This window comes from Oryx dammah, unplaced genomic scaffold (assembly GCF_014754425.2).
Source record: "Oryx dammah isolate SB20612 unplaced genomic scaffold, SCBI_Odam_1.1 HiC_scaffold_17, whole genome shotgun sequence".
Classification (NCBI taxonomy): Eukaryota; Metazoa; Chordata; class Mammalia; order Artiodactyla; family Bovidae; genus Oryx; species Oryx dammah.
The window spans coordinates 68,438,489-68,453,572 of NW_024070201.1; the positions used below are offsets into that span (position 1 = coordinate 68,438,489).

The 15,084-nt window shown below is 39.8% G+C and overlaps 1 long non-coding RNA gene and 1 pseudogene across 1 annotated transcript in view; both read right to left on the minus strand.

Annotated features, from left to right (window-relative positions):
- The window catches only part of LOC120876896, a 1,092,147-nt gene that overhangs the window by 83,124 nt on the left and 993,939 nt on the right, over positions 1-15,084 (minus strand). The window lies entirely within an intron of this gene.
- LOC120876895 lies at positions 509-1,642 on the minus strand (annotated as a pseudogene).

Here is a 15,084-nt window from a genome sequence, read left to right on the forward strand (position 1 = left end):
CAGGAGACATTTAAATCTGTGATCCCCCAGCCCCAAAATGTTGAGTGCTTTTCCATTCAATCTAATACTTCTGGATTCCTACTAAAAAGGAATACATTAACAGAATGGAAAAGTTGCTTGCTGAAAGGAAATCTCTGAAGAAGAGTAAGGGAGGGAATGCAGAAGTTAAGAACCTATGTAGAACACTCTTTAAATTGTAATTAGCTACATTTTCATATCTTCACAGTAATACAAAACAGTCACTTGCAGAACTGGTTCAGATTACTTAAATACCAGATACGTTTTTAGTCGTCTACATAAGTGTTTGGAAGTTACTTATGTTTGTATGAAATGAAGCTATTAATACTTCTCTACAGTAGTAACTGCACACCAGGAAGGCTAAGACAAACACAAATCAAGGGATGGAGTTTTCCCAAAGCTGCAGTGTGAAAAGACTATAAACAGTTGATTCCATAAACATGAATGGGTTTCTTTGCTATAGGAAATCCAAATGGAGTGAGGAATGGAGATGAGTATAAAGGTTTCAAGGGGAAGAAAGATGGCACCCTGTATACACTTCATTTTCTGCCCCTTCTGCCGCATCACATTCTTCTGCACTATCGGATGTCCATAATGTGAAGTTGTCTCTCAGCAGCTGCATGATGAGGGTGCTGTCTTTGTAGGAGTCTTCATTCAGTGTGTCGAGTTCTGCAATAGCTTCCTCAAATAGCCAGACATTGTAGCCAGTGTGCAGGCCAGTTCCTGGTTATTGAGGATCTCATAGTAGAGCACAGAAAAGTTAAGAGCCAGCCCCAGCCGGATGGGGTGTGTGGGTTGCATCTCTTTCTTGCTTATATCGAAAGCCTCTTGGTAAGCTCCTTGGGAATTATCTATCCTTTGCTTCCGATCATCACCACAAGCAACTTCAGCAAGGTACCGGAAGTAATCTCCCTTCATTTTCAGATATAAGACCTTACTCTCTGGATTAGTTGCTGCTGCTGCTACTGCTACTGCTAAGTCGCTTCAGTCGTGTCCGACTCTGTGCGACCCCAGAGACGGCAGACCACCAGGCTCCTCCATCCCTGGGATTCTCCAGGCAAGCACACTGGAGTGGGTTGCCATTTCCTTCTCCAATGCATGAAAGTGAAAAGTGAAGTTGCTCAGTCATGTCCAACCCTCAGCGACCCCATGGACTGCAGCCTTCCAGGCTCCTCCATCCATGGGATTTTCCAGGCAAGAGTACTGGAGTGGGGTGCCATTGCCTTCTCCACTGCTGAATTAGTTGCATTGGCTATTAAATACTTATCCAACAATTCCAGGACCATGGCGCAGATGGACCTCAGCTCGGACTCCACTTTCTCCCAGTAGTCCTTGATCAGCTGCAACTTCTTGTCCGAGGTGTCGGTCTTCTGCTCGATGCTGGAGATGACCCTCCAGGCAGACCGGTGGCCCCTGACCACGTTCTTGTAGGCCACCGACAGCCGGTTGCGCTCCTCGTTGGACAGCTCGGCACCCTGCTCCTTCACGGCCTTTATGAAGGTGGCCATGTCATCGTAGCGCTCGGCCTGCTCGGCCAGCTTGGCCTTCTGGATCAGCTCCGTCTTCTCCATGGAGGCTGGGGGAGCAGACAGCGAGGTCGAGCGCAGACCCGGGGGGGCTTCACGTCTCCGCGGCCGCGGCACGAGTCCCCCACTATCCTTAATATATTAAAATTCTTTGAATGTTTGTACATTTTCATAATAAAAGTTTTATTATGATTACCTCTAATGTAAATATCTCCAGAGGAGAAATTAAATCTTCTTTGAATGATATTCAAATTAGAATGGCTATCTGGTTAGCCTGGCTTTAGTTAGCTGACTAAACAATGTTCATTCTCTCCATCTTTTTGATATTAGAAAGTAGAAATTGTGTCTTACTGGAAACTTCCTTGGCAAATTGGGGAAAACAGTGTGGGTAAGCAAACTTATTTGGTGGAGCACCCCAGAAAGCCCTTTAATTCTTTTTTTTCTTGTTTTGTTTCAATTGGAAGATAAGCTCAATGACGAAAAGAAGGTTTGGCTATACTAGTTCACGAGGAAACTGCCAAGGATTGTGGACTAAAAGACAGAAGATACCCAATCCCCTTGTGTGTATGTGTGAATGTTTTACTTTACACTTAATTTAATGAGAGAAAAATAAAACTTTGGTGTTCATACTACTGTAGCTTTAAGGTTTCTATTATTTTCAGTTTAACCTAAACTTAACAAATACAGTCTTTATCAAAATTTTCCTGCCCAGATTCTGGCTGCACCTCTGTAAAGAACATTTGCATGGCTATCTGTTGTAGCCTGGTTGATGGTCTTTAAATAATATCCATGTTGCCTTATGTGGCAGAAAAAAGACTTTGCAGCTGTACTTAAATTAAGAATCATGAAATGGAGAGACTATCTTGAGGTACTAGGTGAACTTTTAATGAAATCACATGCATTCATAATCCCTCTCACAAAGAGAGAGTCAGAGAGTAAACATAGAAGAGAAGGCAATGTGACCAGGAACACAGACATTGGATCGATGCTCGCAAAGCCAAGGAATCCTTAGAGACACCAGAAGCTGGAAGAAGCAAGAAATGGGTTCTCCTATACAGCCTGTCAAGGGGAGCAGCCTGATCAGAACTTCCATTTCAGTCCAGTGAAACTGATAATGGGCCTTTGGCCTCTAGAATAGTGAGAACATAAATTTCCATTCTTTAAGTCATGTCATTTGTAGTAAATCTGCTACAGCAGCCACCAGAAGCTAATACAATATATCCACATGTAGAAGCAGTTAGTCATTTTCATGCCCTTTTTTTTTTTTTTCTTTTTCACATTTACAGCATCTCAACTGGATTGTATTCTACCATCTGGCTAAATGTTCACATTACTTCTTACATTCAGTTCAGTTCAGACACTCAGTCGTGTCTGACTCTTTGCGACCCCATGAATTGCAGCACGCCAGGCCTCCCTGTCCATCATCAACTCCTGGAGTTCACTCAAACTCATGTCCATCAAGTCGGTGAGGCCATCCAGCCATCTCATCCTCTGTCATCCCTTTCTCCTCCTGCCCCCGATCCCTCCCAGCATCAGGGCCTTTTCCAAAAAGTCAACTCTTTGCATGAGGTGGCCAAAGTATTGGAGTTTCAGCTTTAGCATCATTCCTTTCAAAGAACACCCAGGACTGATCTCCTTTAGAATGGACTGGTTGGATCTCCTTGCAGTCCAAGAGACTCTCAAGAGTCTTGTCCAACACCACAGTTAAAAAGCATCAATTCTTCAGTGCTCAGCTTTCTTCACAGTCCAACTATCACACCCATACATGACCACTGGAAAAACCATAGCCTTGACTAGACGGAACTTTGTTGGCGAAGCAATGTCTCTGCTTTTGAATATGCTATCTAGGTTGGTCATAACTTTCCTTCCAAGGAGTAAGTGTCTTTTAATTTCATGGCTACAGTCACCATCTGCAGTGATTTGGAGCCCAGAAAAATAAAGTCTGAGACTGTTTCCACTGTTTCCCCATCTATTTCCCATGAAGTGATGGGACCAGATGCCATGATCTTTGTTTTCTGAATATTGAGCTTTCAGCCAACTTTTTCACTCTCCACTTTCACTTTCATCAAGAGACTTTTTGGTTCCTCTTCACTTTCTGCCATAAGGGTGGTGTCATCTGCATATCTGAGGTTATTGATATTTCCCCCAACAATCTTGATTCTAGCTTGTGCTTCTTCCAGCCCAGTGTTTCTCATGATATACTCTGTATATAAGTTAAATAAGCAGGGTGACAATATACAGCCTTGACGTACTCCTTTTCCTATTTGGAACCAGTCTGTCGTTCCATGTCCAGTTCTAACTGTTACTTCCTGCCCTGCATATAGGTTTCTCAAGAGGCAGGTCAGGTGCTCTGGTATGCCCATCTCTTCCAGAATTTTCCACAGTTTCTTGTGATCCACACAGTCAAATGCTTTGGCATAGTCAATAAAGCAGAAATAGATGTTTTTCTGGAACTCTCTTGCTTTTTCCATGATCCAGCAGATGTTGGCAATTTGATCTCTGGTTCCTCTGCCTTTTCTAAAACCAGCTTGAACATCTGGAAGTTCATAGCTCACGTATTGCTGAAGCCTGGCTTGGAGAATTTTGAGCATGACTTTACTAGCGTGTGAGATGAGTGCAATTGTGTGGTAATTTGAGCATTCTTTGGCATTGCCTTTCTTGGGGATTGGAATGAAAACTGACCTTTTCCAGTCCTGTGGCCATTGCTGAGTTTTCCAAATTTGCTGGCATATTGAGTGCAGCACTTTCACAGCATCACCTTTCAGGATTTTAAAGACATGTTCTAAGGCAAAATTAAAGAGTTCTATGTTCTCTGGGATTCCCTGGTGGCTCAGCTGGTAAAGAATCCACGTGCAATGCAGGAAACCTGACTTTGATCCCTGGGTTGGGAAGATCCCCTGGAAAAGAGAATAGCTACCCACTCCAGTATTCTGGCCTGGAGAATTCCATGGACTATATAGTATAGTTCATGGGGTCACAAATAGTTGGACAGGACAGAGCGACTTTTATTTACACTGTCTACATTTTCTGATCACAGCAACAACATACAGCCACCGATTGCTTCCTCTGTGTTGGTGCTTGCTTACCTCAAGTAATCTGAACAACTTAATGAGATAAAGATTTCACTAGTTTCCTATTTAAGAATGACAAAATGGTGACTTGCCCATGGCTACCATGGTGGCAGGGTCCATCTCAAGGTCAGAGTTGTCTGACTCCACAGTCTATACTTTTAAGGAACATAACTCACTATCTCTGAAAAGGAGGAATTGATCTTGGACTTGAGCCTACCTCAGGACACTTGATGCATGCATCTGTGTGTTTTCACTTGCTTGGTCATGTCCAACTCTTTGAACCCCATGGGCTGTAGCCTGCCAGGCTCCTCTGTCAATGGAATTTTCCAGGCAAGAATACTGGAGTGGATTGCCATTTCCTACCCCAGGGGATCTTCTCATCCCAGGGATCTAACCCATGTCTCTTGCATCCCCCGCATTGGCAGGTGGATTCTTTACTACTGAGTTACCTGGGAAGCCTTGGCATATATCAGCATCTTCTCTTTCTAATTCATTGGGAAAAGTATGAAATCCGGCTTCCCTCATAGCTCAGTTGGTAGAGTCTGCCTGCAATGCAGGAAACCTGGGATCCATTCCTGGGTTGGAAAGATCCCCTGGAGAAGGAAATGGCAACCCACTCCAATATTCTTGCCCCGAGAATCCCAAGGACAGAAGAGCCTGGCAGGCTACAGTCTATGGGGTCGAAAGAGTCAGACATGACTGAGTGCTAAGCACACACAATGTATGAAATAGACTTCTATTTACAATTTGGAACTGTGAGCTGTCACACTTCCTGGTTATGAACTTTTACCAGGTACTACAGAGTGATCAAATTTCAGCAGGTTTAAGACCTTATTAAACATAAATTTCAGTATTCTATGATAGATAAAGACAACTTTGATACATCATTAACAAAGAGGTTAGGTAGAATTTGGCACCTGAAGAGTCAGGCAGGAAAGAAATTCTAAAAGGTATGCACAATGCCATCTACTATCATGTATGGAATTTTCAAGCTATTGTCAAATAGATCAAAAGCAACCTGATCTGAGATGTGCATTTTCATTACAAAGGAGAAACTAGCAATAAACTAATTAAAAATATGACCAGAATATATCTAATTGAGTAATTAATTTAGAATCCTGTTCATAAAAAATAAGTTATTCAGAGTATTTTTGTTTAATCTAGTTTCAAATTTTTACTGAGCTCTACAAGTTCAAGAATTTATTATAAGGAAAAAAAAAACACAAATTCATCTTGATTCATGGAAAAATGATAGACTTTAATACTATCTGATCTTGAGAAACCTGTATGCAAGTCAGGAAGCAACAGTTAGAACTGGACATGAAACAACAGACTGGTTCCAAATAGGAAAAGGAGTACGTCAAGGCTGTATATTGTTACCCAGCTTATTTAACTTATATGCAGAGTACACCATGAGAAACACTGGGCTGGAAGAAGCACAAGCTGGAATCAAGATTGTTGGGAGAAATATCAATAACCTCAGATATGCTGATGACACCACCCTTATGGCAGAAAGTGAAGAAGAGCTAAAGAGCCTCTTGATGAAAGTGAAAGAGGAGAGTGAAAAAGTTGGCTGAAAGCTCAACATTCAGAAAACTAAGATCATGGCATCTGGTCCCATCACTTCAAGGCAGATAGATGGCAAACAGTGGAAACAGTGTCACTGCAGATGGCGATTGCAACAATGAAATTAAAAGATGCTTACTCCTTGGAAGGAAAGTTAGATAGACCAAACTTGATAGCATATTAAAAAGCAGAGGCATTACTTTGCCAACAAAGGTCCATCTAGTCAAGGCTATGGTTTTTGCAGTGGTCATGTATGGACGTGAGAGTTGGACTGTGAAGAAAGATGAGCACCAAAGAATTGATGCTTTTGAACTGTGGTATTGGAGAAGACTCTTGAGAGTCCCTTGGACTGCAAGGAGATCCAACCAGTCCATCCTAAAGGAGATCAGTCCTGGGTGTTCATTGGAAGGACTAATGTTGAGGCTGAAACTCCGATGCTTTGGCCACCTGATGCAAAGAGCTGACTCATTGGAAAAGACCCTGATGCTGGGAAAGATTGAGGGCAGGAGGAGAAGGAGACAACAGAGAATGAGATAGTTGAATGGCATCATCGACTCGATGCACATGGGCTTGGGTGGACTCCGGGAGTTGGTGGACCAGGGAGGCCTGATGTGTTGCGGTTCATGGGGTCGCAAAGAGTCCGACATGACTGAGCAACTGAACTGAACTATTTATTTACTTATTAATTTTATGATATCATTTTATTAGTGCTTTGCAATTTCTAAACTTTCCTACAAATTTATATAATCTCAAACCCATAATATTGTAAGGTGTGTATATTATTATCAACATCCAAGCTATTGGTGAATAAAGTGAATTTCAAGATTTTAAGTAACTATCCATACTCACATAGCAAATAAATGTTAAATTAGCTTTTGAAATGAAGTCTTTCAGATTTCAAAGGCTACACAGAGTTCTAACTGCATCATCAGGCCAAGGAGCTATAAGAAAATCTCAGTGGTGGGAAAATATATTAGCTAGAAAAGAACAAACAGAATTTGCATGTGTCTAAGCACTTGGCAAATGTAACTTCAATTCTTCTGGCTTAACTCGAGTTATTTAAAGTCACAAGGGAAAAAAAAAAAAAAGGATAGAAAAATATCTGCATTGACCTTCCTGGCACATTGTCCTTGAAACTCTGTAACTTGTACAGCAGAACCCATTAAATCCCTCTAGGCCTTTGACCCCTACTCAGATAAGAGACCAGGCATTCTCATGGGAGAAATACAAGAGGCTGTTGTCAGCAATTTATTTACAAAGTAACAGTGAATCAACTTTGCCAACAGACTATGGTATTCTAGTTCTTCAATAATGGGTTCTTTTTTATTCAACAGTAATTTGGATGTTTAGTATTTCATTTCTCCCAGAACTGAAACTTTTACCCTTGGCCCTATGACACCCCCCCAGTAAAAGAATCTTTTCTTTCTGCTGCTGGATCTCATGAATGTTGGCTGCTTGTTTGAGTTTTTGAATAACTGAATCCTAAATGAATTTCTCTGATTTATACCTTGGAGTTCTATACTTTGGATTCATTTTTGGACTTCTTGCTTCCTGTCCTTCCTACTTTCTGTGTCTTAAATCCTTCCTTAGAGAATGCTCTCTACCACCATCCTTTGACCTGCCTGTCCAGGAGTTCATCTTTGTCTCACCAAATTTCCACGGCTGCCTAACTCATATTTTCAGCTTTCTCTGGTTTGAATTCTTTACCACTAAGCTACCAGGGAAAGCGATGACAAATCTAGACAGCATGTTGAAAAACAGAGACATTACTCTGCTGACAAAGGTTTGTATAGTCAGGGCTATGGTCTTCCCAGTGGTCATGTTGGTTATGAGAGCTGGACCATAAAGAAGGCTTTATGCCAAAGAATTGATGCCTTCAAACTGTGCTGCTGGGAAAGCCCTTTGGACAGCAAGGAGATCAAACCAGTCAATCTTAAGGGAGATCAGCCATGAATAGTCACTGAAAGGACTGATACTGAAGCTGAAGCTGGAGGATTTTGCTGAAGCTGCAGGATTTTAGTCATCTGATGCACACAGACAACTCATTGGAAAAGTCCCTGATACTGCGAAAGATTGAGAGTGGAAGGAAAAGAGGGCCTCGGAGGATAAGATGGCTGGATGGCATTACCAATGCAAAGAACATGAACTCGAGTGAACTCTGGGAGATGGTGAGGGACAGGGAGGCCTGGTGTGCTGCAGTCCTTGGGGTCGCAAAGAGTCAGATGCGACTCGGCGACTGGACAACAACAGCTGGTGTGAATGCTGTGATGGCTGTCCCGTGGTATTATGAAGGTTTCTCCTTGATTTTTTTTTTTTTTTTTTAATAGAGTATGATGCCTGGGAAATCCCATGGATGGAGGAGCCTGGTAGGCTGCAGTCCATGGAGTCTCGAAGAGTTGGACAGGACTGAGCAACTTCACTTTCACTTTTCACTTTCATGCACTGGAGAAGGAAATGGCAACCCACTCCAGTGTTCTTGCCTGGAGAATCCCAGGGATGGGAGCCTTGTGGGCCGCCGTCTATGGGGTCGCACAGAGTCGAACACGACTGACGTGACTTAGCAGCAGCAGCAGCAGGGCTTGTGAAGTTTTCTTTATTATTAAAAAAAAAAAAAAAGGAACATGATAGATGATAGTATCATACGATTGGGGCTCGGAAAGGGTTAGGTAAATCCATTTAATCACTACGTAATTGAGGAAGCCACCTGGAAATAAATGATTCCTTTCTTTCCTGTTGGGTTTATGCACCACATTGATAGTCACCAGGTCCTATCTATTTTTTGCCTTAATTTCTGTTGAGGTTGGCTTCATTGAGCCCATCATACTGCACTACTTTAGCTCAAGCCTTTGTAATTTCCCCCCTTTGTCACACGGAGACTTGTAACGGGTCTTCTTGCCGTAAGTTTTACTCCATTTAAATTTCATTCTCATCACTTCTTCTGTGATCTCCCCTGATTTTACAGGTCATTCTCTAGCTAGAATATTCTTTCCTTTTCTACTAAGAATTCCTACTCATTTTTCAAAACTCAGTTTAGCTACTACCACTTCTGGGAATCTTTAGACAACCTACTTTACTATTTTCTTTCTCTGCCCCACACATACTCACCAACTCTCTGGGTCAGGAGGCTCTCTTTGTATTATCCTGAATAATCCCCCCAAATATCTTATCATTTATCATTCCAGGTTTTCATTGTTTATAGATGAATTTATCCTCGAGTGTTTGAACTTATTATTTTTGTAAATCTATGGTTGCTAGTACTAAACTTTGAACATATTAATCACCCCCAAAACATTTGTTATGCAAAAATGGAAGTTACCACTGTAACTCTCAGAAACAATTGAGAACTCACAATAAGGGGGACTCTGCTTTATTCTTCAGTAACTTGTACTTTTTTATATCATTTCTTTTTTCAGTTCCAGCTCTGAGTCTAATATGTCAGCTTTCATTTACTGCTTGACTACCATAAGGCAAAGAAGTAGGATAATTTTGTTGACTAGAGTGTATGATTTCTGCTCTGATAAGTGAACTGGTCATCCATTCATTCACTTTTTCATTTAATACAAATTTATTAAGTACCCACTATGTGTCTGGACCTCTATTAAGGAGACCTGGGTACCAAAAAATAGGCCTTCAAGCTCATAATATAATAGAAATATACTGTTGTAAATGCCTACTCTTCCCCTCTGTCTTATGGAAAAGGAGTTCCTCTATATATACAAATATATAAAAATATATACATATATTCATGCAAAGATATGAGTATATAAATAAATTACATGTGTAAGTAAAAATAAAACCTAGTAGTTTCAACATCAAATATTCAATCCCAGAATTTGGATCTGACTCACCAAATTCTGGATTTTTCTTTCCCTTTCTGCTCATCAGCAATACTTGGCCAAGCTCACACTGATGTTGTTATTATTAGATAAAACACTCATCTGCCTTTTCACCACTCGTACATCCAAAGACATCACCTTGCATTAGTGGACATTGGCTATGATACAATGTCAGGCTGGGTTTCTCTAATGAAATTTTGGAAGCCTTTGGGATAACCTATCACTTGACCTTGTAGTGGATGCATGTATGTTACCCCCTCTCTGTTTTGAAAATCCCTATCCATAATGACTTGTCAGATTGCTAAAGGAAGAAAAGTTTAAAGAGAAAAAAAACCTTAAGTTTGTTTTTTTTTTTTTTTTCTAATACTCCTATTCTCAACCCTAAATTAAGCCCTGAGGCTGAGGCTTGAATTGCACTGCAGCTGCTGACCACAACACCTGGGGAAAATATTTCTCTTTTTCCACTGGTGAAGATACCAAAGGGAGTAAAACTAATTTTACATCTGAAAAACTTCTCCACATTTGCCATATAACTTATCCTGTCACGAGCATACTTCATCATATTCACAGTCCCATCCACAATGAAAGGGAGATTATACCAGGAAAGGACACCAGAGGGCAGGGATCTTGGGAACTATCTTAGAATCCTGCCTACCATATCATATTACTCCCTCATTGTGTGTTAGTCGCTCAGTGGTGTCTCTTTTTGACCCCATGGACTGTAGCTTGTCAGGCTCCCCTGTCCATGGAACTCTCCAGGCAAGCATACTGGAGTGGGTTGCCATTCCCTTCTCCAGGGGATCTTCCCCACCCAGGGATTGAATCCGGGTCTCCTGCATTATGGGCTGATTCTTTACTACCTTAGCCACCAGGGAAGCCCTTAATATACCCTCAGTTTTAATAATTCAGCTCTTCCCTGGTGGCTCAGACGGTAAAGCGTCTGCCTACAATGCGGGAGACCTGGGTTCGATCCCTGGGTCGGGAAGATTCCCCTGGAGAAGGTAATGGCAACCCACTCCAGTACTCTTGCCTGGAGAATCCCGTGGATGGAGGAGCCTGGTAGGCTACAGTCCATGGGGTCGCAAAGAGTCGGACACGACTGAGCGACTTCACTTTAATAATTCAGATGGGTTTGTTCAATGCTACTGAAAGCAAATTTATGTTTTAGATTAACACAACTCATTAAGCTCAGAAACTATAGTGTCTTGCATATGCACTTGATTTTTCTAGAGACTTTCTTTAAAGAGTTGGCACCAGAGAATTCAGATAAAAACTTTAAAAAGAGATTACAAAGCAGCTTACACACATAATTGAAAGTGTTTACAAAACAAGCAAGACTGTTGTTTGTTTATTTGAAAAATCTGTTGCTTTGAATTGTATTTCATTTACACATGTATGGCTCTACAACTATGTCAGAGCTTTTTATTATTTCAAATATACTTCCAGAACATTTACATTTATGATTGGTTAATGGTTAATCATTTAAAGTAGATTTTTCAGATACACAAATTATGAACTGAGTGACTTCTGGTGTGTGTGTGTGTGTGTGATGATTGATGCATTTTATTTACCTTGCATTTTATTTTTAAGAAGTTTGGAGAAACAGTAATACTGTTACTAGTTTTAAGCCTCTAGATTTGGTTATATATTATTCACAACTGTATCTGTGTAATTTAAAGATATCCAAGCCAATAAAGTATTTCACTTAAGCTAGCTTGGATTCCGTTCCTGATATATAAAACCAGAAAAATCTCAACCAGTACAACATTTACACCAAGTATTGGTTACTAGAATACAAAACTGTAATGAAATAGGAAAAAGGAATATGAAAGGAAAACTGGGATGATTAAAACAAGTGATGATTTGCTCATGAAAATGACTGGGAGTTTTTCAGATTACATGGATTAAGGTCAAGAAGCAAGCACAGTGTGACTAACGTGGACTTGTTTTTATTCAAGTTGTTCAGACAAGTTCTACAATGCTGGAATATAAAGAAATTCTTGGAAGCTTTACTATGAAATATTAAAACAAAAGAACTATATCACAAAGTAATGAATTACACAAATACTTTATAACATGTTCCACAATGAAAACATGAATAAATTCTGAGTGTAAGCAATACCGACAAGTTATTTTGTCTACTTCAGTGGAAAATTGTGTGCAAAATTGCTTCAGTTGTGTCTGACTCTTTGTGACTCTATGGACCATAGCCTGCCAGACTCCTCTGTCCTTGGGATTCTCTAGGCAAGAATACTAGAGTGTGTTGCCATGCCCTCCTCCAGTGGGTCTTCCCAACCCAGGGATTAAACCCACCTCTCTTAAGTCCCTGTTTTGGCAGACGTGTTCTTTACCACTAGCACCACTTGGGAAGCCCCGTATTACCAATTAGAAAAACCAAAAAATTCTGGGTGCTGACTCTCTTTTCCTAGCCTCCCCGAATCTACTCTTTGTCCTTCTGCATCATATTCTAAATCTTGGGAGGCTAGCCTTGAATTTTCCTTTTCTTGGTTGCTTGCTTTCTGGCTTCTTTTTGGGTTTAGACAGTGAAAGTTCCTTGATGGGTTTTCAGAGGTGATAGGATGACATGAGGGAATTAACTTTCTCCACGCTGTGGCTGGGCTGTGTTTATCAAATGAAGAGCAGCACTCCTTCCAGCAGGCCTACTCCATTCAGCTGCTTCTCCTCTAACAATTTTCTCTATTTTTCTGTACAGACCTAGGGATGATAAGGACTTCTCAATATTGGGCTTTCTGGAAACTTCTTAATTTCTCTAAAACTTGCCTAAGTCACTTGGATGGAGCGTGCCATCTGTTTTCTCACAGTAATCAAGTTATTTTTATTTGTTTTTTATAATACATCCTGTGATTTTCAAATATTCTATGAAGCACATGCCTTGCTTTTAAAAATCAGAAGATAACAAATAATGTCTTGAAATATATTTTCTTAAAAAAAGGTCTGGTAAATATTTCTAGAAACTTGCAACTCAAGATAGAGAGTAGTGATTTTGTTTGAGGAAAAGGAATGAATGTATATTGACATTTTTATACTGGGTATCACATTAGGGGATTTCTAGAAATTATCTCATTATACAAATGTAGATTTCTGTGATTGTACTTTACATATAAAGTCATTGAGACATTGGTCACATATCTAGCAAACAGAAGCAGCTTGAATTGCTGCTGATATATATAATCAGTTGGTATATAACATGCATTGATAAAGAGGATGATAAAATTACTAAATATGAAGCATATATATATATATGAGTCAGACACGACTGAGCGACTGAACTGAACTGAACTGAACTGATAGTTGCTCTTCTGGGAAAGTAAGCACTCTTCTTTCCACTTTTAAAGTAGTAAAGAGTTGCTGAGCAAGTACTATGCGTCTTGTTACTGGAGACCCCACTGTATAGCAAACCACTGTCAAAAGTAATTTAATGTTGTAAATGAGTTCAAGGAATTTGCATTCAGACTCTGTGTTTGAATCCCAATTCTGTTGCTTGACTGTTATTTTAAACCTTGCTAATCTTCAATTTTTTACCTGTAAATTATAAAAAGGATAGTTTCTCTCACATAGGCAGTCTGAAATGATTAAAAATATACATACTAAACAGCACAAGGCCTCAGAGAGAATGAAATAATATTATTACTTTAATAAATGAAATGGACAATTATTAATAATAGTGCTTTCTAATCCTGAAATTCCTGCTTATTGTACGCCATAGAATATTTGAATAAATTATGCACATTTATATCAAAGTGTAATGGAAGTTTCAAAGTTCAGGTTAAATATGCTTCTATAAATATCAATATTTAAAAACTCAAATAGCATTTTTTTGTGTGCATAAAGCAAGCAAGATCATAATGTATAGAAAATAAACACAGTGATGAAAGTTTGTTTCACCATGACCAAATATCTTGCCTGGATCCCCACATCTCTGAAAAATGCCATAGAGGTCACTGAGTGATGTACCATGCCCAGACAAATATATTTTGAATAATTAATATGCCTAGTGTCTCAGGAATGACACATAATTCACTAAATCAAATCATGGAGGGTTAAAAGAAATTGTCCTGAGTTTAGATATTATATTTAAATTCTTTCCCTAAGATAATCCTCAAGACTTAGAATGATGCTTTCAAAACATGTCTGGGAAGAAGAGGATGACCAGGAAAATCCTGACAGATCACTTAACAATGTCAGAATAGAGAACTACACGGAGTCAGGAAGCTTCCACCTGTTATTTTTCAACTATTCTTACTAGCTGTGTGCTTCATTTAATAAACTGGATAAAATAATCTTTCAGATTCTATGTTGGAATGGGATTTAATTTTCACTAAGGGTGACTGCATTTCATCGGAAAATAAAGAACATGAGACATAATTTGCTTTAAAGCTCCCAAGAAATACATCATAAATAACTATTAACAAGGATGAAGAAAAGGAGGAAATATCTCCACTAGGAAATATCTCCTAGACCTACATGATTTGTTTTATATTTAGTCATTCATTCCAATGGACATGGATGCAATGTCTTCTTATGTGTTGTCTTAGGTCTGATCGCAAGCTTTTATAAATAATCACATGAAGAGATACAATATCACTTTAACACTTCACATAGATTGTGGCCAACTCTTCATTGCTCTTGTTTATTTTCACCAAATACCTAAATTCATCATCCTTAAGACTAGGAGGAAAGAATGTACCAGAAAAAAGAAAAAGGATCTGAATTTATGGCTGTCAATCAATTTCTGACTTCATGCACACCTGGCTGCTGTGAGAAACATCCATCTGTGACCAGGAGAACGACTAGAGTGAAGTTTCTTTGGGGAGAGGAATGGGCCTCTGAAAGCTCTGAGATGGTGTCTCTATGTATGTGACCACTTGAGCCTACGTTAATCCAATCACCCTCTGCCTCAAGGTAAGAAATTGTGGTTAAGAGAGAGTAAGATCATATGAACTGATATGTTTTCAATTCTGTTTTGAATTCACTAGAAAATCTAGACTATCCCAAGAGCTCAGAATTTCACCAATTTGAAAATAACATAAAAGCCCTAGAACTTGA